Here is a 23,215-nt window from a genome sequence, read left to right on the forward strand (position 1 = left end):
AAAAAATAAAAGTGAAAAGAGAATACCCAAACCATCCCCCATCCCACCCTATTTGTCATTTAGTTTTTACTCCCATTTTTCTACTGATTTTTTTTCAATTTTTTAACTTTGTTTATCAAAAAATTAAAAACAAACAGGCAAACAACCAAAAAAAACCCCACAACATTTCAAACAAAGCAATGGATTAAGGAAAACAAATAACCTAAAATAACTACTTTGCTTCCAATATGTTCCTACCATACCCCAAGAAAATTAACAACCCCTAAGAAAACAAAGGAATAACAGAAAAAAAAAAACCTAAAATAACTCTATTGCTTCCAACATGATCTTACTATATCCAAGAAAGTTTACAAACCATAATCATTCCTGAGCATTCCCATAACATTGAGATTACCCTCCATAGTTTATCTGTTCTTATTAGATTACATTCCCCTCCCTAATTGGTATCTCTAGGTCCCTACATTCTACAGTATAAAAATTGTACATTTTTCACAGAATTCACATTAGTGGTAACATACAATATCTCTCTTTTTGTGCCTGGCTTATTTTGCTCAGCATTATGTCTTTTTTTTTTTTTTTTTTTTTTAATCTCATTTTATTAGATAGTATTCATATACCACGCAGTCATACAAAACAAATCGTACTTCTATTGTTCACAGTACCATTACATAGTTGTACATTCATCTCCCAAATCAATCCCTGACACCTTCATTAGCACACACACAAGAATAACAAGAATAATAATTAGAGTGAAAAAGAGCAATTGAAGTAAAAAGAACACTGGGTACCTTTGTCTGTTTGTTTCCTTCCCCTATTTTTCTACTCATCCATCCATAAACTAGACAAAGTGGAGTGTGGTCCTTATGGCTTTCCCAATCCCATTGTCACCCCCTCAAAGCTACATTTTTATACAACTGTCTTCGAGATTCATGGGTTCTGGGTTGTAGTTTGATAGTTTCAGGTATCCACCACCAAGCTACCCCAATTCTTTAGAACCTAAAAAGGGTTGTCTAAGTGTGCATAAGAGTGCCCACCAGAGTGAACTCTCGGCTCCTTTTGGAATCTCTCTGCCACTGAAGCTTATTTTCATTTCCTTTCACATCCCCCTTTTGGTCAAGAAGATGTTCTCCGTCCCACCGATGCCAGGTCTACATTCCTCCCGGGAGTCATATTCCACGTTGCCAGGGAGATTCACTCCCCTGGGTGTCTGATCCCACGTAGTGGGGAGGGCAGTGATTTCACCTTTCAAGTTGGCTTAGCTAGAGAGACAGGGACACATCTGAGCAACAAAGAGGCATTCGGGAGGAGGCTCTTAGGCACAACCATAGGGAGGCCTAGCCTCTCCTTTGCAGCAACCGTCTTCCCAAGGGTAAAACCTGTGGTAGAGGGCTCAACCCATCAAACCACCAGTCCCCTATGTCTGTGGTCATGTTAGCAACCATGGAGGTGGGGTAGGCGAATACCCATGCATTCTCCACAGGCTCCTCAAGGGAGCACTACAATCTTTTTTTTTCCTTGTTTTTCTTTTTTTTTTTTTTTAACTTTCCCTTCTTTTTTAAATCAAACTGTATAAAAAAAAGTTAAAAAGAAAAACAAACATACAATAAAAGAACATTTCAAAGAGACCATAACAAGGGAGTAAGAAAAAGACAACTAACCTAAGATAAACTGCTTAACTTCAACATGTTCCTACTTTACGCCAAGAAAGGTACCTAATATAGCAACATTTCTGTGAACTTGCTCCTACTATATCCATCAGAAATTAACAGACCATAGTCATTCCTGGGCATCCCCAGAACGTTAATAGCTTATCTGTTCTTCTTGGATTATTGTTCCCCCTTCCTTAATTGCTCTCTATTGCTAGTTCCCCTACATTCTACATTATAACCATTTGTTTTACATTTTTCAAAGTTCACATTAGTGGCAGCGTATAATATTTCTCTTTTTGTGCCTGGCTTATTTCACTCAGCATTATGTCTTCAAGGTTCATCCATGTTGTCATATGTTTCACGAGAATCGTTCCTTCTTACTGCCGTGTAGTATTCCATTGTGTGTATATACCACATTTATTTATCCACTCATCTGTTGAAGGACATTTGGGTTGTTTCCATCTTTTGGCAATTGTGAATAATGCTGCTATGAACATTGGCGTGCAGATATCTGTTCGTGTCACTGCTTTCTGATCTTCCGGGTATATACCAAGAAGTGCAATCGCTGGATCGAATGGTAACTCTATATCTAGTTTTCTAAGGAACTGCCAGACTGACTTCCAGAGTGGCTGAACCATTATACAGGTCCCACCAACAGTGAATAACAGTTCCAATTCTCCACATCCCCTCCAGCATTTGTTAGTTTCCTGTTTGTTTAATGCAGCCATTCTAACGGTTGTTAGATGGTATCTCATTGTGGTCTTAATTTGCATCTCTCTAATAGCTAGTGAAGCTGAACATTTTTCATGTGTTTCTTGGCCATTTGTATTTCCTCTTCAGAGAACTGTCTTTTCATATCTTTTGCCCATTTTATAATTGGGCCGACTGTACTATTGTCATTGAGTTGTAGGATTTCTTTAATATTGAAAGATATCAGTCTTTTGTCAGATACATGTTTTCCAAAAAATTTTTTCCCATTGAGTTGGCTTGCCTCTTTACCTTTTTGAGAAATTCCTTTGAGGTGCAGAAACTTCTAAGCTTGAGGAGTTCCCATTATCTATTTTCTCTTTTGTTGCTTGTGCTTTGGGTGTAAAGTCTAGGAAGTGGCCGCCTAATACAAGGTCTTGAAGATGTTTTCCTACATTATCTTCTAGGAGTTTTATGGTACTTTCTTTTATATTGAGATCTTTGGTCCATTTTGAGTTAATTTTTGTGTAGGGGGTGAGGTAGGGGTCCTCTTTCATTCTTTTGGATATGGATATCCACTCTCCCAGCCCCATTTGTTGAAAAGACCATTGTGGCTCAGTTCAGTGACTTTGGGGGGCCTTATCAAGATCAGTCGGCCATAGATCTGAGGGTCTGTCTCCGAATTCTCAATTCGATTCCATTGATCTATATGTCTATCTTTGTGCCAGTACCATGCTGTTTGGCACTGTGGCTTTATTAATAAGCTTCAAAGTCAGGGAGTGTAAGTCCTCCCACTTCGTTTTTCTTGTTAGAGTGTCCTTTAGCAATTCAGAGGCATCTTCCCTTTCCAAATAAATTTGATAACTAGCTTTTCCAAGTCTGCAAAGTAGGTTGTTGGAATTTTGATTGGGGATTGCATTGAATCTGTAGATGAGTTTGGGTAGAACTTGACATCTTAATGACATTTAGCCTTCCTATCCATGAACATGATATTTTTCCATCTTTAAGGTCCCCTTCTATTTTCTTTTAGTAGAGTTATGTAGTTTTCTTTGTATAGGTCTTTTACATCTTTGGTTAAGTTTATTCCTAGGTACTTGATTTTTTTAGTTGCTATTGAAAATGGTATCTTTTTCTTGAGTGTGTCTGAAGACAGCTTCTAATATGGAAGACAGAGGCCAACAGAAACATTCAGTAAAATGTAGCACAGATGAAATAGAAACTAGGCAGAAAAGAAATCTTACATTGATGTCTTTGGGTAGACAAGAGGTGATATTGCATCCATATAACAAAAATTGGGTGTAGTTTCGGAAGGATTATTTGAAGAATAAAATGTGCCTTTGATAATTAAGAAAACATGAATGAGAAATCTATAGAGGGATTATTGAAAGATAAAGTTAAGAAAATAATACAGAAATTGGAACAAAAAGACAAAATAATAGAAGACAAGAGAGAAAGGGTAAGAAAACTAGAGAACAAGATAATATCATCTCATATCTGAATAAGAGGATTTCCAAACTGTTGAGAAAATGTAAACAAAAATGAATGGGACAAAATAACTGGTGAAAGGTTTTAAGAAAATTTCTCTGCACTGAAAGATACAAGTTTCTAGATTAAAAGGGCCAACAGACTGTTTAGAACAATCAGTAAAATGGGTACTTTACTGTGAAATTCCAGGAACCCAGGGGCAAAGAGAATAATCCTACAGTGTTCAGAGGAAATCAGAAGGGTTTCTTTCTATTACACACTGCAGCCTTCCCACCTCCCTATAATTTTAACTCCAGTCATATTCTAGTTCCCAGTTCATTCCACACTTTTTCTTTTATGTTTTGCACATCCTGCTTCCATGACCTGAGGAAGTTTATCTAATTAGCTCCTATTCATATTTTAGTATTGAGCACACAAATACCTACCCTTCAACTACTACCTGAAAAACTTTCACTGATGCCCTAGTTTCAGGAAGGTGTTTGTACTCTGGTCTCTAGGGAAGCACTAAATATTCTCTATTTTTATCATCTACTCACCAATCTGACTCTCTCCTAATGGAACTACATGGTCTCGAGGGCAGCAACTGTGTTTCATTACTGCCTTTGTATCTCCAGCATCCAGTCTGAGACTCAATAAATATTGAATGAGTAAATGAAAAAAACACCTAATTCACTTATTAGGGACAGCATTAGAAGCTCAGTAATTCCTAAATGAAGGCAGGATTAAAAATAATGAGATAAAACATATCTTTATAGCTACCATTTATTTATTATGTGTATTGCAAGTTCTTTATGTACATCTCATCCTCACTCATCATTATGATAGGAAATAGATGTTTCCTTCATTCTCAAGGTTAAAAACTGTCTAAAAATGGTAAGTAGCTTCCCCACAGTCTTACACTTATTAATTGGTAGAGGAGGGTTTTGAACTCATGACTGTTTAACTCTGGTGTACAAACTATGAATCACTATACAGTTCTCTTTTCTAAGGAGAAAAAAATACATTCTAATTTAAAAATATTTAAAGACTAATTAAAACATCTTTTAGAGGAAAAGAAGTTTTTGCAAAAAAAGAGGTTTATGAACTCCAACTGTATGAGAACAGACAAGCCAGTATATTTTTTTAAAAATTGTTGGGGAAAATAACACCTTCCTTCCCTAGATGAGAGTTTATCTGCCAAAACTAATCCTGGAGTGAGTTTTATGTCCATGTTATAAACCTCTGTAAAGTAAAGAATATAATAGAAATGCTGACGGAGCCCTCTTTGTGATGGGTTTAGAAGGTGCAGCTATAAAACAGAAGTAATTTCTGGAATTTAGAAAGTATGCATGACTGTAAAGACAAACATATTTGCCATAAATTGAAGCCCACACCTGCATGGGGATATATTGCCTCCCACTTAATTCAAAGTCAGCAATAACTTTAAAACAAATTCTATTAAACTCTCATCAAGCTGTTCAAGTTGAAATTAAAGGGAAAAAACACAACGAACTCTCTGCAGAACACTAAATCATCCAAATTTCAAATAAACTTAATTCAACTAAGGGAAACTAGGGGGAGAATCCCTTTAAAACAGTTCTCCTAAAACGAAAAGAATCCACACTTTGGAACCAAAATAACAGGAAGCTTGTGAATGTTAAAAGCAAAACAAAAACAAAACATTATGAAATCTGACTACATAGCAAATGGTGAAGCTCAATTTATTTAAGTTCAAACAACCAGTTAACAACTGAGGCATCTTTGACAGAACTTTAAAATGCCTCACCTCCATTATAGGGAAGAAGAACAGATTAGGAAGATATCTAAGGACACAACTGCGTTCTACTCGATATCCTGTGGTAGGGTTCTGCCTACCCTGTACAGATATTACACATTTTCTATCTGAAGTTTTCCTTTACACATTTCCCTATTTTCCTCCCCTTGGGACATGTGCCATAATGCTCGTCTTTATGATTCTTTTCCCCATTAAATGTCATCCATCCTGTATCTGCTTCATTGATAAAGCACATTTGAAAGATCTTGCAATGTGCAATCAGAGAGAAATAAATGTATTCCAGGCTTATGTTTGTATATAATTGATTAGGTGCAATTGGGCAAGATATTCATTTGTCTCTGATGTTCAATTATTTTGTCTATAAAATAGTGTCAAAAATTTACCTATATTAAGAGAGATGTCTAAGAAAATCACTTTTTGTGAGCCAGTGCCCTCTTGCTTTTGACCATTGGTAATAACAGTTTTATACACTTTCATCACCAAAATGTCTAAATAATTAAGTGAAGTTAAGGTCTTAAATTAAAAGTAGACAGATTAATTTAGCCCTTAGGTTACATGGCATAATGTGAAATTAGGGATAACGCCCGTGTTTTAAAATCTAAAAGTTCCTTTGACATTTTGCAGTATTTTTTTAAAGTGATTGGTAGGTTACTTGTGTATAGGCCAACTCTCCAAAACCTGGTCATATTTGATAAGAGCTAGGACTAAAACTAAGTCCATTTATTATTTATTTAAGGCATTCTGACATCTAAGATATAATTCCTGTTGTGTACGTTATTATACCTACTGGCTAAATTGTTATTCCTTCACTAACCAGAGAGGCAAGACCCAGTTTCTTTGAGTCTTACTGGCTGCCAGAATGATGTCCACTTCATTTACCTGCTGCACCGAATTCTGCCTAGGATGATAAGAAAGTAAATTCTATTCCTCTTTGAGTAGAGACCTTCCTTTCTTTTCCTCAATGGGTTCAGGTAGAATACAGAGCCTTAAGTCTTGTATTACGTATGTCTTGTGTGACTGTATCCCTCTATGTGAAGGTTTGCTAATTAAGAGGAAAGCAAACATGTTCTTAGCTTTTCTATTGGAACTGGAAATAATATATAGTCCTTAATTATTCAGGATTTTTTGGTGAATTGCATGTCCAAAATAAAGGAATATACCTTTGGTTAACAATGACATATTGGCAGACTCAATTTCCTATCTCAAAACTACTGAAAGAATGTCATAGAAGAAAAGTGTATACTTTGAAACCAGGTAGTTCTGGCTCCACTTCTAACTAGTTAAATAAACTTGGAAATCTGCATGCCCCTCTTTCAACTATGGCTTACTTAACTGTACAATAAAGAAAGCAATGCCTAATTCATTTGGATGTTGCAAAGATGAAATAAAGTGTTTATATAAAATGCATCTAACACAGAGTAGACATTCAGTCAACCAAGACAGTGATGATGAAGATTCATGATGATATTGCTGACAGATATTATTATCAACAATAACACAGGGATTGATGGCACTGTAGCAAAATAACAGCAGGAGATGCTATGGTATTAGGGAAGGTCAACACTTGTTCTTCTTAAAGACCTGTTGAATCTGCAGACAGTATCTATCTGGATAGTCTTGTGATTACCCAGAATACAGAATTAGTATGTAGAAATACCTACCAATTTACAGAAAATCATCCTTTTCAACAATATGGGACTTAGTAACCATTAAATAAATCTGTAATTATTTCCCTCTATAATTTACCTAGAGTTATCTGGGTCTTCTTTTATTTAAATTATTAGTAAGCTTGACATTTAACTTATGCTACTAGTATATTTGAGCTCTGAAAAAATATTAAAGACTATGGTAATTTTACAAATGGATCACACACAGTAAAATATAAAAAAAAGGGTATCTTCTCCTCTCAAGTTTAAATTGAATTCGAAAAAAAAAAATTGCTGTTTGCATTAAAACAGCAAAAATACAGCTAACAATTTATTGCCTGTTTTCAATATTTTAAATTGGCAAATTTTATAAAAATTGGAGATGCTTAATTTCTGAGAACTTTTGGGTTTCTTAAGCAAGATCAAAACAATCCCATTTATTTTAGCAATACTAATTTATTTAGCAGATCACTATTCCTTATAAATTATATAATCCTCAATCTCATTAAGAGAAACTTCATAGTTACTTGCTTAAAATGACAGCCATAACTTACCCTAAGCACCTTTGGAATGCTTTGCTAGCATTCCGATGAGACAATTCTAATGTTCATTATCATTAGTAGTTCCTCTCATTCACATAGTGTATTGGTGATGCTTTTTTCTAGTTATTCCATATATGTGTTTTATATAACAAAGAGAAAATATGTAACTGGTTTAAATTTGCTCTCTATGTGTGCTGAAAGACATTCCACATTCTTTCTTTTTCTGAGACCAGTTTAAACAATGACAGCAAAACTGGCTTTAGACTTTGAGAGAGAGCATCTCAAGTGCGACCACATTGGCCTGAGGATCTGAAGTTTTCCTGACACTGCCTTACTTCTTAAGAATCAAACTCAGCAGGAAAGCGCTTAGCTCATACTAAGGACATGAGACAGAAAAAGAGCTCAGTATTGCTGGAACTAACAAATAACTAAGAGCCAGATTAGGGAGAAAAGAAAAAAGGGAATGCATTTGATAAATGTTTTAAATGTAAACTGTATTGCTATGGGGGAAATGGATTAGAGGGTGGTAGTACAGAAGAGGGGAGCCTAGGAAGGTCCTTTTACAGACATCCCATCAATGCTAATTCAGTAGAGAGAGACAGACTGAAAAAGAGATGAGAAAGGAGGGGAAGGAGGGGAAGAGAGGGAGAGAGAGGAAGAGGGAGAATATAACTGACATGGCAGTCCATGAGAAACAGAGAAAAAGACTCCAGAGAAGAAGTGGGCAGACTGGCTTTGTTTCCAGGAGATCCATTTCCTCAATGGTCAGAGGAGGGAAAAAGGTAGAAGATGGCTCAAGATCCAGGTAGGTGTGTGATAGTGAAAACCTGGTGACTGACACTTCCTTTAACCAGTGTATGGGCAGATGAGCAATAAAATAATGACAAAAAATATATAAATAATAGGGGGAGTAAGGGGGCTGGGATGGTTTGAGTGTTCTTATTAATTTGTTTGTTTAATTTTTTTCTTTATTTTGGAGGAAGAAAAATGCTCACAAATTGTGGTGATGAATGCACAACTATGTGATGATACTGTGTGCCACTGACTGTATACTTTGGATGGAATATATGGTGTGAGTATACCTCAATAAAATTGCATTAAAAAAAAGATTCAGGTAGGATTACACTTGTGTTAACTGGAAGTTGAAGTTGTAGTACAAGGTCCAGTTGCCTGGGGTCTGGTGTGTAAAGACTTTTTAGGGTCCTTTTTTAAAAAATAAATAATTCAAAATTAAGTATAAAAACAAGTCCTTGGAAGGAGCCTATAAAAGTGAGTGGCCCTGAATAACTGATGAGTGGCTTCATCAATTTCATGGGAAATCTCTTTCCTTTCCTGAAATTAAATCCTGGCTCCACAACTTATTAGCTGCTGACTTTGATGACTTAATAACATCTCTGTGTCTAGGTTTTCTCCTCTTTAAAATGGGGACAGGCATGGTATTCATCTCATAGGGTTTTAGAGATGATTAGATAAAACAACACATGCAAAATATTGAAACAAGTAATCCATGCAAAGGATTAGATTAAAATAATTCACGTAAAATAATCCAAGTAAAGCACTTACTAACTGTTCAATAAATGTTGGTTATTACTATGTAATGTCCCTGAAACAGAGAAAGAACATACTAAATGTTAGTTTTCTCCCCAATTAGATGAAAACTATTTTTAAGAGATCTTGTTACACTTCATTTGAATTCTAAAAAAATTCCTAGCACACATTAAACTCATGAAAAGTATTTTTTAATTACTATTCCTCCTCCTTCTCCTCCTTTTCTATGACCTAGAAGTATGTAGAAGCAGAAAATCCATATATAAACTCAGTAGAATGCCATCCCTGAGAGTAGGAACTGTGTCCTTCATATCTGAAGTTCAGAGCATTAAACACAGCATGAAGTAAATGTTTGCTGTTAAGAAAATTATTGATATTATTCCATCATTCATGGTTCAAGAATCTAATAAGCCTTGAATGCTAAAAGCAGCCTCTGAATGAATGGTGGAGCGGGTGACCTTCTAGAGCCTACGACGTGATTCTCTTTCACTGTAGTAACCCTTAGTCTGTATGCAGTGGCTGGTCCAGGTGACCATTCAGTACATGCTTGCTGGATGAATGGTTCATCAGGAGAAAAAGAGGGTAGCGACACACTGCTAAGCTCTAAAAGACAGAATGCCTACAAGGCATTCTCCATCAGAAAATGTTCATTTTGATAAGTCTGTCACCAAAAAGAAATGCAAAACCATGCTAAAAAAATTTATTCCAGTATTCATAACCAAAAAGCTGTTCATTCAATTTTCTGCAGTGGCACATATTCAAATGATGCATAAAACATTTAACACTGTTGTTCTCCAGGTTTATTAATGCTTGCTAACTCATTTATTCTCATGCTGTTAATCTTGCCTGAAGCATCTCACTTTTTGTAAGGTACTAAAGTGACTTGGGTTGCAACCAAATCTGTAGTAATTAGTCAACTGAATCTGCAAGAAACTGCTAGGATATTTTGTTATTAGAGAAAATCATCCAGAATTCTAAGTATTTACTTCAGAATGTTCCTATCCATCATGTGTCCATGCCTGTACAAGTTGATGGAATAAGAGAATCCATGTCAACAGAAAAATAATTTTCCTTTGGCTCTGTTTTATAGAAATTCCCAAGATGTGTACTGATAAGAAGCAAAGCAAAAAATGAAAAATCACAAAGCAACTGATGCTAATAGTAATGAAAATACATCCTTTCTCTCTATGAGACATTCTAAAGGCCTTCTTGACTAAAAATTGGATGGCAGAGATACTTATTTTTCATAAAGTTTGGATGGAAATTTGAAAACTTTCAAAGTTGCAAACTTAAAATAAAGCCATTCAATATTAAAGGCAAATTAGCAATGCACAAAGTGCCAAAACACTAAGAAACAGAACCAGCATAGCCAGGCACCTTGGCTTTCTGCTTTCAGTCTTTTAGAAGCTTCTTTAAGGGTGCTGCTTGTTGGAATTATGATTTGACACTTAATATGTTATATAAGAGAGTGATCTTGTCCACATCCCTGATTCAACAAAAAGACCACCAAGCTCAGAGAGGTAAGTGAGGATGTTAACCCAGTAATTTGAGCACCACTATTGAAAATTAAGGAATGAGATGAAACACAAAGGGCAGGAGCCTTGTAATCATGTACCTCAGCGTTGAAATTCCAGCTCTGTCTCCTGCAGAGCTCCATAAGCAATACATTGTGTCCTGCATAACAATGCTAGTTCATGGCCATGGAGATCTTATCCAGTTACTTCCCAACTTCCTAATCAGCAGAAATACAGTGATCCAACTGACCCTCTCAGCCCATTTTGGCCTTTCAATAACAAAAATAAAAGGAAGCTATTCAATAAATAGGATGTGTTTTGGCAATTACACTAGAGATACAGTCCATAGGTACTTGAGAAGAAAAGCCATGTATTTAGGATTGCTTCTCTGATGGGCTCAGTTCACAGACATACTGGGAACTTGGCGGTCTAACGAGTGGCAAAGGTGAGGACAGGGTGATGGTGAGGATAACAGGACAAATCTCCCCAGTGCTGGGCACCACAAGTAAGAGAACAACACGTAATGTTTACCATCAGGAACTTAGTACTTTCAGATTTGATGCAGGCCACTGTCAGTGTCCAAGAGGATGCAATGCAGTAGAAGAACAGCATGAATTTCCAAAAAGTAATAATGCTCAAAGTTGAAGTACGTTGCCTTCAGTCCCAGATGAGCGATCTTTTGAGATGGGCAGGACAACAGCTAGTGATGGAAAAATAGGGGGTAGCATCCAAGAAGAGGATTGGCAGAATATAAGCTGGTGTTGGGGTACCTGCTAAGGAAGTTATAGCTTTGAGAGGGGTTTAAGCCCTAGTGGGGGACTGTTGAACTAAACAGGTAGCCAAAGTAGAAGTGCAGTCTTACAAACTGAATTCCAGTGTCAAGGAACTAAAAGTGCTAGGCCTACCAAAGCCTAATAAATAGCTAACCCACTTCTGGGCACATGGGAGAACCTCAGGAACTGGGTGTGGCTGACTCTTCAGAAACAGGACCTCATGGGGTTCAGTTGAACAGAGTTGGGCTGGGATTGTCACTGACACCCTACAAACCCCAGGCAAGACCTGGCAGTCAACAGACAGTAAAAACACAACTGTGTGTCGTTCCTAAATGGTTCAATTTTGTCTTGTCCAGCTCTTACATTAAACACACCTTTGCTCTTGAAGTTCCTTGTGAAGAGATTTTCCACAAGAAAATAAAGATGTACCTAGGGCTTGTTGTTCTTTTCCACTATTTCATAAATGTTTCCCTAAAATGTATGCTTAAAACCCAATATTTTTTGGTGGGTATGTGTGTGTGTTTCAGGAAGTGGCCAGCAGCTAAACATCAAAATAACAAAGCTGTAATATGAGGGTAAAAAAACTCATCACGCTCATGTACCTGTTGTACAGAAAGGAAGTCAGCAAATGGGCCAAGAGAAAATGAAAGGGACTGCAAGGAAGAAATAGACTCCACTTCTCATCTTCTAGGTGGAAATTCTTTGAATGATGGCCCTGAATAGAAAATGCTTCTTCCTATATAAAACAAGATAAGTCTTGATAATATTCTCTTACAGTTTAAAGTGTAGCATTACTCAGAATCCCCAGCCAAGGCATAATGAAAAAGTCAGCATTATGCTATAGGATGGCAGCAGAAAATGTCAATGAACAAATAAAAATATAAGATTAAAATCCAGATCACAAGCTTACTATCTATTTATATCTATATTTATCTATCTATATCTATATCTATCTATATCTATATCTATCTATCTATCTATATATATATATATAGTCTATAAATATCATATTCTTATCAGATCAGAATGGGAGACATAGGCTGTGAAAATCATCAAGGATAGTAAGATTAAAAGTTATTTCTAGAGAAGAATTACAAGGGCACATGTCAACTCTACATTATTAGCCAAGAAATCCTGTGTTAATGTCAACTTGCTTTGCCTCAGTTTCCTCATCTGTAAAATGGAGATTGTAATATAATATAATAGTACCTCCCTCACAGAGTTGGAAAGGATTAAATGAGGTAAGTCTTCTAAATATAGTACATAAATAATTCATGGTAGGAATTCAATAACTTTTAGCTATTATTATTAAGGCTTGTTTTAGGGAGATGCTCAGAAATTTACCAAAAATACGAAAACTCGTGTTGACGTTAACAGTAAATTAAGAAACCAGAATTAATATGCCCATCTGTATTCACCTGCTTGTCAAGGACTTGCTTACTGAATAAGATAATCCATTTATCACACCTCTGTAATTAATAACACAACTCCTCTCCCTGCGTTCTTTTATCAGATACATGACATTAGTGGCAAAGTGACATGACTGTGATATGAAAATTACAACATTAACAGGCTCTGAATAAACAAAACCCGAGGCAAAATCTTTTCTGCTTCCAAGAATAGAATAGCTGAGATGGGAATGGATATTTCAGAATTGAGTGCAGAACAGTAAATCATACAATCATGGCAGAGCACTGGAGATGATACTTTTTTCAAAATAAAACTGTGAAATATTGGTGGGGACATATGGCTCTGCTATTTCATTGTGAATGACACAGTGAGTCTAATAAAGTAGCTGATTTATTGAAAATCTTATCACATTTTAAAAGGAGTTTTTAGTGATTCTCTTTACCCATTACACTACTTGTGCTTTTGTGCCAAAGAGGGTTTGATCTTTATTCAAGCAAAAATCAATTTCTTCTATATGAGGACAGTAGGAAGTTCAGCCTTCAGTACTTTGACTACAGTTTCCAAAACGTACACTACCACTGGCTTATGCACATGTTGAAAAGTAAATCCATTTTTATAATCAATGGCCATAATTGTTTGTGTTATTTAGAAGTATGATTTTGTCTCATTTAATACCATTCTTCCACTACATATACTTGCTTTCCCTAAATTGACAAATGACACTGGTTTCCTCTCAGTTCTCAAACTGACAGAGCCACAGTATAATCCATGAGAAAGGGAGTGGGGAGGGGGAGAGGCAGAAAGGACCAGCCATCTCTCTACCTCTGTGTCTGACTGTGAAGTATTTTAGCTTGTGCACCTGTTCCTTCAGGGTTCCTAAAATAAATAGATACCTGAGATTTTTACTTCTGGTTCTTTTTCTGGTCAATGGGATGAGACTGGGTTAACAACTCAAGCCTATTAATAAATATTCCCTGGTTTTGTTCCCAGGAATCCACAGGCAAATTTTCTTCTTTGGACTCATTTTCCCTGCCCCCTCCCACCACCATGCAAATTAACTCATGCAAATATATGTCTTATTGCTTGAAAGTAAGACCCTGAATCCCTCTTTGTCCCCCTTTAAGCACATATTGGTCTTTCGAAGATAAATTAAAAGGTTTTTTGTTTCCATTTTGGAGGCAACTTCATTTACTTGAGAAATTGATAGATGGTAAACATAAATATTTATATCTTCTGCATTGAGGAATCATCTACTTATTGGTTGCTCTGGTTTGCTAGTGCTGCCATTATGCAAAATATCAGAAGTGGATTGGTTTTTATAAAGGGGGTTTATTTGGTTACAAATTTACAGTCCTAAGGCCATAAAAGTGTCCAAACTAAGGCATCAAGAGGATACCTTCACTGAAGAACAGCCGATGGCATCCAGAACACCTCTGTCACCTGGGAAAGGCACATGGCTGGTGTCTGCTGGTCCTCTGCTCCTGGGCTGCATTGCATTCAGCTTCTGATTCCAGTGGATTTCTAAGTGACTGGGAGTCCTCTCTTACCTTCTTTGGGGCAAACTTTGGGCTTCATCTCTTAGTTTAGCATCTCCAAACGTCCTTCTGTCTTCATCTCCAAGCATCTCTAAGCCTCGGCAACCATCTGGGTCAGCTCCTTGCTTCTCTGTCAGCTCCCAAGTGTCTCTTAAAGGACTCCAGTGATCTACTTAAGACCCATCCTGAATGGATGAGGCCACACCTTCATGGAAATATCTAATCAAAATGTTTCACCTACAGTTGGGTGAGTCACATCTCCCTGGAAACAACATAATCCAAATATCCCACAAGATTGGATTAAAACATGGCTTTGGGGGGGGGGGGCATAATATGTCCAAACTGGCACATTCCACCCCCTGGACCCCAAAAAGACATGTGCTTTCCAAATGCAAAATACATTTGTTCCAGCACAATATAGATCAGTACAAAGTCCTAACATTCTCCTCTGGCTGTAGACCTGTGAAATTCAGAACAAGTTATCTGCTGCCAATATACAAAGGAGGGACAGTCATAGGATAAACATTCCCATTGCCATAGGGAAAAACTGAAAGGAAAATGAGGATCAAGGGATTGAAACAGTTCTGAAAACCTTCAGGGCAAACTCCATTAGATTTCAAAGTCTTAGAGTCATTTATCAAATGACATTTTATCTTTGGGGCTTGAGAGAGCAGGAGTCCAACTCTTTCCAAGGGGCTTTGCAGGGGGCCTGTACTCTCCAAACACTAGGGTGATTGCTCCAACATATCTATGCATTTGGGAGACCACCTTCTTCTCAGCCCCACCCTCCTCAAGCATAAGGCTGGCACCCAGACTCTTTTCCATTGCCAGGGCCCAGATTCTCCCCTCTCCAAACAGTGGGGTGCTGGCCAGGCTCTCCCCAATCCCTGGGGGAATGTGCTCCACCCTCTCTGAGGACTGGGGTGGCAGCACTCTTCCTGAGCATTGAGGCGGGAGGCCCACCCTCTGCTTTCAGGGAAAAGTCATTTTTTCCATGTGCATGGGTTGCTCTGCTCTCCTTGCCTGAGATTTCTTGGCTTTAGACCTTGGCTTCCATGGTTCTGCCTTTTCTGAAGAAAGTTTTCCTTCAATATGTCCCTTTTCTGTCCCTTTTAGTCTAGACTGGCAGTGGCTCTGTCTATACAGATCTTAGAAAAAAATTTGTTGGCTTGGCATGTAGGTTACATGCGACAAAACTGTCAGACAATAGGACTTTCCACAAATCCTTTCTGGATAATTCCATCTCCAATTCTGGCTTGTACTTAAGTGACTGGGCTGGTTCCACATTTTGTTAAATCCTCACACGGGGCTGTAGCCTCTGGGGTTTTATTTCTGGAAGCTCAAAATTTTCCAGATGATCAATTCCTGGTTTCTTGTACCAAGAGTTCAGTTCTCAGCTTCTCTCTTTCCTCTTGCATTTTACTGTAAGCTCCAAGGAAAAGCCAGGCTACATTTCCAACATTTAGCTTGGAGATCTCTTCAACAAAGTATCGCAACTTGTCACTTTAAATTCTTCCTTTCATTTGACACTAGCACTCAATTCTGCCAAATTCTCCACCACTTTACAATAAAGATTGCCTTTCTTCTAGTTTGCAATGACACATTCATCATTTCTGTCTAAGGCCTCATAAGAAATATTTTTAGAGTCCATATTTCTATAAACAGTCTCTTCAAAGCAGTTTAGGCCTTTTCTATCAAGCTCCTCACAATTCTTCAGAATCTTCCCCTTATCCATTTAAAAAGCTGTTCCAACATGTTTGTTATTTGCAAATTCAGCAGCACCCCCACTTCTCTGGCACCAAACTCTGTTCTGGTTTGCTATTGCTGCCATTATGCAAAATACCAGAAGTGGATTTATTAGGATAAAAATTTACAGCTCCCAGGCCATAAAAGTATTCACACTGAGGCATCAACAAGAGGATACCTTCACTGAAGAATGGTCAGTGGCATCCAGAATACCTCTGTCAGCTGGGAAGGCACATGGCTGTTGTCGGCTAGTCCTCTGCTCCTGGGTTGCATTGCTTTCAGCTTCTGATTCCAGTGGATTTCTCTCTGAGCAACCAGGAGTCCTCTCTTATCTTCTTTGGGGCAAACTTTGGGCTTTATCTCTTAGCTTACAATCTCCAAACATCCTTCTGTCCTCATCTCCAAGCATCTCAAAGCCTCAGCAAGCATCTGGGTCAGCTCCTAGAATCTCTTCAGCTCCCAAGTGTCTCTTAAAGGACTCCAGTGATCTAAGACCCACCCTGAATGGGTGGCGACACACCTTCATGGAAATATCTAATCAAAGTGTTTTACCTATAGTTGGGTGAGTCACATCTCCCTGGAAACAACCTAACCCAAATATCCCATAAGATTTGATTAAAACATGGCTTTTGGGGGAACAAATATATCCAAACAGGAACACTGGCTATGCCTCATAAATGCCCTACTTCAATTTTCAATCCCCCCCCCCAAAAAAAAAAAAAAAAAAAAAAAAGGTGCACGGAAAATGAGTAATTTTCAAATTGGGAATGTGGCATTTGTAGTAATTTACAATATAATAAATTTCATATAATATTATTATCAAATACAATTTTACACCTACAAAAATCATAAATCTCTATTTTTAAAGTAGCCATTTTTAATCTCTTACTGTAAATTCAAAGAGAGAGAGAGAAAAGAAATGATGTCACAGCAATTCAGTTTAGGAACTACTGCTTTGAACAGGATCTTTGACCTATAAATACACAGAAGTTTTGTTTTTCAATATTTTAAAAGTTGATTTTGAAACATAACATTACCTATATTACTGTTTTTCTGCCTTTCAATACCAAAATCCCTTAGAAAAAGTGTCATTGCTCCCTCAAGTATAAAGATCCCTCTTAAAGCTGATATCATTTATATACGTTTCACTACTGGCCATAACACTGACTAAATCCTAAAATATTTGGCAGTATTCAGCACATCTTTTCCTGGATAGTATTTATCTCTTGTTTCCTTATTTTGCTCAGACTTTCTGGAATTCAAAAACATTTTGCTGATTCACATCAGTTAGCTCTGCTTGTTTGTTGTTCTGTTCTTTTTCCCCTATGCAGGATCCCCTAATTTTAATTAAATGTAGATATTTAATACTTTTCTTAAAAGGGAATATATAAAGGGAATCAAAAAGACATTGAGGGAGGGCCAAGATGGCAGCATAGAGAGGAGCATCATTTAGTCAGTCCCCTGGAGCAACCAATAAACAACCAGAAACAACTAGTAAATAATCTGGAATAACTGCTGGGGGACAACCATGACTGTCCACACATCATACACCAACCTGGATTGGGAGGAATGCCTGAGATTGCAGCATTGAATCTGTAAGTAAAGGCTGTGGAACTGCACCAAGAGCCCCCTCCCTGCACAGCAGGCTCTGCTGCAAAACCTCACTATGGTAGAGAGTGGCACTCTCCGAGCAAGCGAATATTGCTCAGCTGAGCTCCAGCTGGGGTTTTAATTAACAATTGTGGACTGCTGAATACAAGCTATAACCCCCCCCAACAAGCAGACAGAGGCTTTTAGTGACGACTGACTTTAAAGAACCAGAAGACTCATCTGTCCTGGGAGGGGGAGCCCCAGAAGACTGGGTGTTACCTCTGGCCGATGAGTGAAACTGGGGGGCTGTGTACTGGCTCCAAAAGGGGACTTTCTGTCCCTTTTTCTCCCTCTCAGCCTGAGGGGCTCAGAAGAGAGAGCTGCAGCCATTGTCAGTTCATAGTGCTCTGACCCAGACAGGAGTGGAAATAACAGACTCAGAGAGACAATTCAAATGCAGATGATAAATCCCTAGGGGGTGTATCTTCCCTAAGAGTAAGGGGGCAAGGCCCAGCTTTCCCTTCAGAACCAGATCCCAGAGCCTGGCGGAAAACAGCCAAAACAGAAACTGAAGCGAAAACGCATCTCCTTACAGCAGTCGGGAGTGACAGGCTGACAGGTGCCACCTGCTGGGAAGTTTAGGAAAAGCACAGTGACTGGAAACCTCACAGGAAAGTCTGTCATTCCTCTAAGATACACCCTGAATATAATCCCATTCTGAGACATGAACCTGTTCTGGCCTGGGAAGATCTGACTGGGGTAACCAAGGAAACCAGATGCCTAGACAACAGAAAACTATAATCTATACTAGGAAAAATGAAGATATGGCCCAGTCAGAGGAACAAACTTACACCTCAATTAAGATACAGTTGAGATATTATTTCAGTTTATTGAAACAAACTATTAAAGATTTTCAAAGAGATATGTTAAGTCAAATCAAAAACCAAATCAACGAGCTCAGGGAAGATATAACAAAAGAGATGATGGCTATAAAGAAAACATTGGATGAACATAAGGTAGAAATCCAAAGTTTGGAAAAACAATTGGCAGAATCTATAGAAATGAAAAGCACAACACCAGAGATGAGAGACATAATTGAGACATACAATAGCAGATCTCAAGAGGCAGAGGAAAACACTCAGGAACTGGAGAAAAAGACACCTGAAATCCTACACACAAAAGAACAGATATGGAAAAGAATGGAAAAATATGAACAACGTCTTAGGGAATTGAATGACAACATGAAACACACGAATATACGTGTCATGGGTGTTCCAGAAAGAGAAGAGAAGGCAAAGCGGCAGAAGTAATAATAGAGGAAATAATCAGTGAAAATTTCCCATCTCTTATGAAAGACATAAAATTACAGATCCAAGAAGGACAGCATACCCAAACAGAATAGATCTGAATAGAACTATGCAAAGACACTTAATAATCAGATCATCAAATGTCACAAAAGACAAAGAGAGAATCCTGAAAGCAGCAAGAGAAAAGTGATCCATCATATACAAAAGAAGCTTGATAAGACTATGTGTGGATTTCTCAGTAGAAACATGGAGGCAAGAAGGAAGTGGTGTGATATATTTAAGATACTGAAAGAGAAGAAACCACCAACCTGTATCCGGCAAAACTATCCTTCATCTATGAGGGAGAGTTTAAAATATTCTCTGACAAACAGACAATGACTAAGTTTGTGAACAATATACCTGTGCTACAGAAATACTAAAGGGAGGACTATAGACAGATAGAAAAAGATAGGAGTGAGAGGTTTGGAATACAATTTTGGGTGATGATAGCACAGCAATGTAAGTACACTGAACAAAGATGATTGTGAGTATGGTTGAAAGAGGGAGGTTAGGAGAATATGGGACACCAGAAGGAAAGAGGAAAGATAAAGAATGTGACTGTATAACTCTGTGAAACCCAGAGTGCTCAACAATTGTGATAAAATGTACAAATATGTTTTTCCATGAGGGAGAACAAATGAATGTCAACCTTGCAAGGTGTTAAAAATAGGGTGGTATTAGGGAAAAAAATACAATCAATGCAAACTGGAGACTATAGTTGGGAAAAACAAAAAGACATTGAGGTAACAATAGTGTTTTCTCTTACTATAACTCCTCACTTGATGATTTTTGCTAACATCTTATGGAATGCTGTAAAAACCTTTATTAGTATTTCAATAAATTTTTTACATTAGAGGAAGAAACAGAGAATATGAACAATAACATTCAACCAAAAATTAAATTTAGAAAGTCAACTAACAGATAAGTCTGAAACTTTGTGACCTCTTACTTTTAAAAAAGAGTAACTTTCACAAGTGCAGTATTTGACTAGAATTTCAGAAAGTTCTATTACTTATAAAAATCCAAAGCACTTCGCCTTAATCTTGCAGGCTTTTATCCAGGTTCCTTTTGAGGACAATGGCTCTTTCACAAATGCAGCAATTAAAAATGATTCAGGTGCTATGTTCATATGCTCTGGACAGACAAGTGGGTTTTTAAAATGTCTAATAATGTGACTATGCAAAAGATAGAACTACCCCCTTCTCATGAAAACATCCTGCCTTCTACACCCTCTTGAGCTTTTTTTCCTCTTAAAATCTTCAAAAACCCTTAGGATGAGATCATTCAACCTAACTATAAATGGTGAGGTTATATAACATCACCAAACACTGCATCCACTTTCCAGATGTTTCTGCATATGAATTTTTTAAAGCTTTTATGCAGTTTCAAGTAAATTCCAGATTAGCCAAGGTTCATTTGCTTTACCCTCATCATCTAAATCCTGAATGACTGATATGAAAGTATTTCTATACGTCCAAATACATAGGAAGCACAAAAAAATATAAAACAAATATTTTAAAAGTGTCACAGTGAACTAGTTTGTCTATACTTCTTTGCTAATAATGTATATAGATGCAAAATTTTCATGTATCATACACAAATAAAAAAAAGTCATACAGAAAAGAAACCATCCATTGTTGGTTTTTTCATAGTAACATTTATAAAACAATCCAATTCATAGGCTCTACCTAAGAAAGCATTACCTTTACTAAAAACAAACTTATTTTTGAACAAATGTATTTCATATTTATCTTATTTATTTTCTCTTAAAAGTAACTCTATTTTTCTTGTTACAAGTTTGTATAATGTCTTTGCTAAAATACTAAAATAAAAAAAAATCATCCACCTGCTTCAGGTTTCCAGATAACATTTTCCCCTTAAACAAGTGGAATAGTAAACATTTTGGAGGTCATAGGCACTAGAAAATCTCATGAAATCCAGGAAAACAGCATGTACCCCTCCCCCTCCATACACACACATACATGCACACACGAACACAGACACCCCATATTATTTCTGAAACATCCCTGGATCACAAGTTAAGTACCCTGTCCTAAAAGATTCCTGTAATAATAGTCTATTTCTCTAATTTCTCTATCATTATTAAGAGCTTTGTCCCCTAATTTTTCTTAATTCACATTGAGCCATATATCTGAGGCAACAAAGAAAACCTATAAACCCAGACTAGAAGATAAAGATGATGTATACATAACACAGCTCACTAATGAAGATCTTCTGGTTCAAATTGTGAAATATGGAGTGAAACCCAGTCCTAATGTAGGAACAACCAGGAAGCTATTGGAGAAAAAGCTGCTGAAACTGAAGAAACAAGGAACAGAATCAAGATCGACAGTTTCTTCAGCAGAAAATACAGGGCAGAATGGGAGTAATGACTGACAGTTCAGTGTCAAGGAAGAAGACTTTAAAGTAGAGCTCAAGCTTGAGCAAGAGAACCACTAAAGACAGAGCAAAGAATTCAGTAAGACTCAAGCAAAGAAGATTTTAACACAATCAGAGCTATTCTCAAATTGGAATACCTGAGACTGAATGGACAAGTGGATCTTCAAAAGGTGGACTTCTACAGGCATCAACTAGGGAATCTACAAGAAAAAGGGTGAAATCTTCAGAACACTTTCCTATAGATAGTGCAGTAATTTCAGAGTACTCCCAATAGCTGAAACTATAGTGGGTTCAAGCAACAAAATCTTAGTTGTCAATAGGGTGGCTGGAAATGTCAAACATGCAGCTCCTATTCTGCCAATCACTAAATTCTCAGACATACCCAGAACACCAAGGATATCATTGAGAAGAGCTGAAGTGGGAGAAAAATAGAGGAAAGAAGAACAGAAAGGGATATTCTTAAGGAAATGTTTCCCTTTTTTGCAGGCGAAAGAGGCTGCAAGCCTGCCATTAAAACTGAATGATTTCAGAATGGAGGATTCTTTTCATGTAAATATGCCCCCAAGTATGTTCCCTTGGCAGATGTCAAGATAGAAAAGAAAAGAAAAGAAAAGAAAAAAAAAAAAAAAAAAAAAAGGGACATTCCATTCCCATGTGGATAAAAAAACGTACTGTTTGTTGTTGTGGCAGTTTGTTTGTTTGTTTTTGGTCTATCGAGCTATGAAAACCAACCAAGGAAATTCCTTTTTTTATTTTTCTTCCTGATTACTCTGCAAGATCCAACTGAATGCTATGTCTTTGGCACACTCAACTTGGTCTCCTAGTTTTAATAACTGGATAAAAATTTGTGTACACTTGTAGACTCAAGAACTAAAAACAGTGTGATTTCACCTCAATGTAGTTTTCCATTTAAAAGAAAACAAGACATACAAATGGACCTCATTTAAATGCTTTGGACTTTGGACTAGTGGGAGATCACTTTGTGCCATATGAATAACCTTTTTTACTCTGGAATTTTTCTGTAGGCTTTATTTTTTTTTAATGTGGACATCTTTTTTCATTTTTGAGAAAAATGTAGTTTTTGTGCATTTGGAAAACAAGAAGGGCAAAACATGGTAGTACAATGTAAAGCTACCATTTAAATAATTTAAATTCTTACAGATTTTAAGATTCATTCTCTGGTGAATTAAAAACTTTAGAGATACGTGAAACATAATGAAGTTCAGTAAGAGGAAAAATAATTTGGGGTTGCACAACTTCAACCAAGTTTGCTAGTATTTATGGGGGAAAGTACTGCAATAATCTCTTCTATAATTTTTTATTAATAGTAATATTGTTGTAGTCCTATTGCACTCACTTTTTAAAAGATTTCTAGTATCATGAAAGTCCTACTTCAGTAAGACCCATTTAAATAAGTTTATTTTTAGCAGAGATCTTTTAGTGCAAACATATATATGTTTTGGAAAATTGTTAGTTTTGGCTATACATATTTTTAAATGTTATTAGCTAGCTATCAGGCCATAACTGTAAATTTGTACTCTTTATTTACAGCAAAACATATATTCTGTCC

General features: G+C 37.0%; 1 pseudogene; it reads left to right on the plus strand.

Annotated features, from left to right (window-relative positions):
* Positions 1 to 22,410, plus strand: part of LOC119506535 — a 192,765-nt pseudogene extending 170,355 nt beyond the window's left edge.
* The last annotated feature ends 805 nt before the right edge of the window (positions 22,411 to 23,215 follow it).

Source organism: Choloepus didactylus, chromosome 11 (assembly GCF_015220235.1).
Source record: "Choloepus didactylus isolate mChoDid1 chromosome 11, mChoDid1.pri, whole genome shotgun sequence".
Taxonomy (NCBI): domain Eukaryota; kingdom Metazoa; phylum Chordata; class Mammalia; order Pilosa; family Megalonychidae; genus Choloepus; species Choloepus didactylus.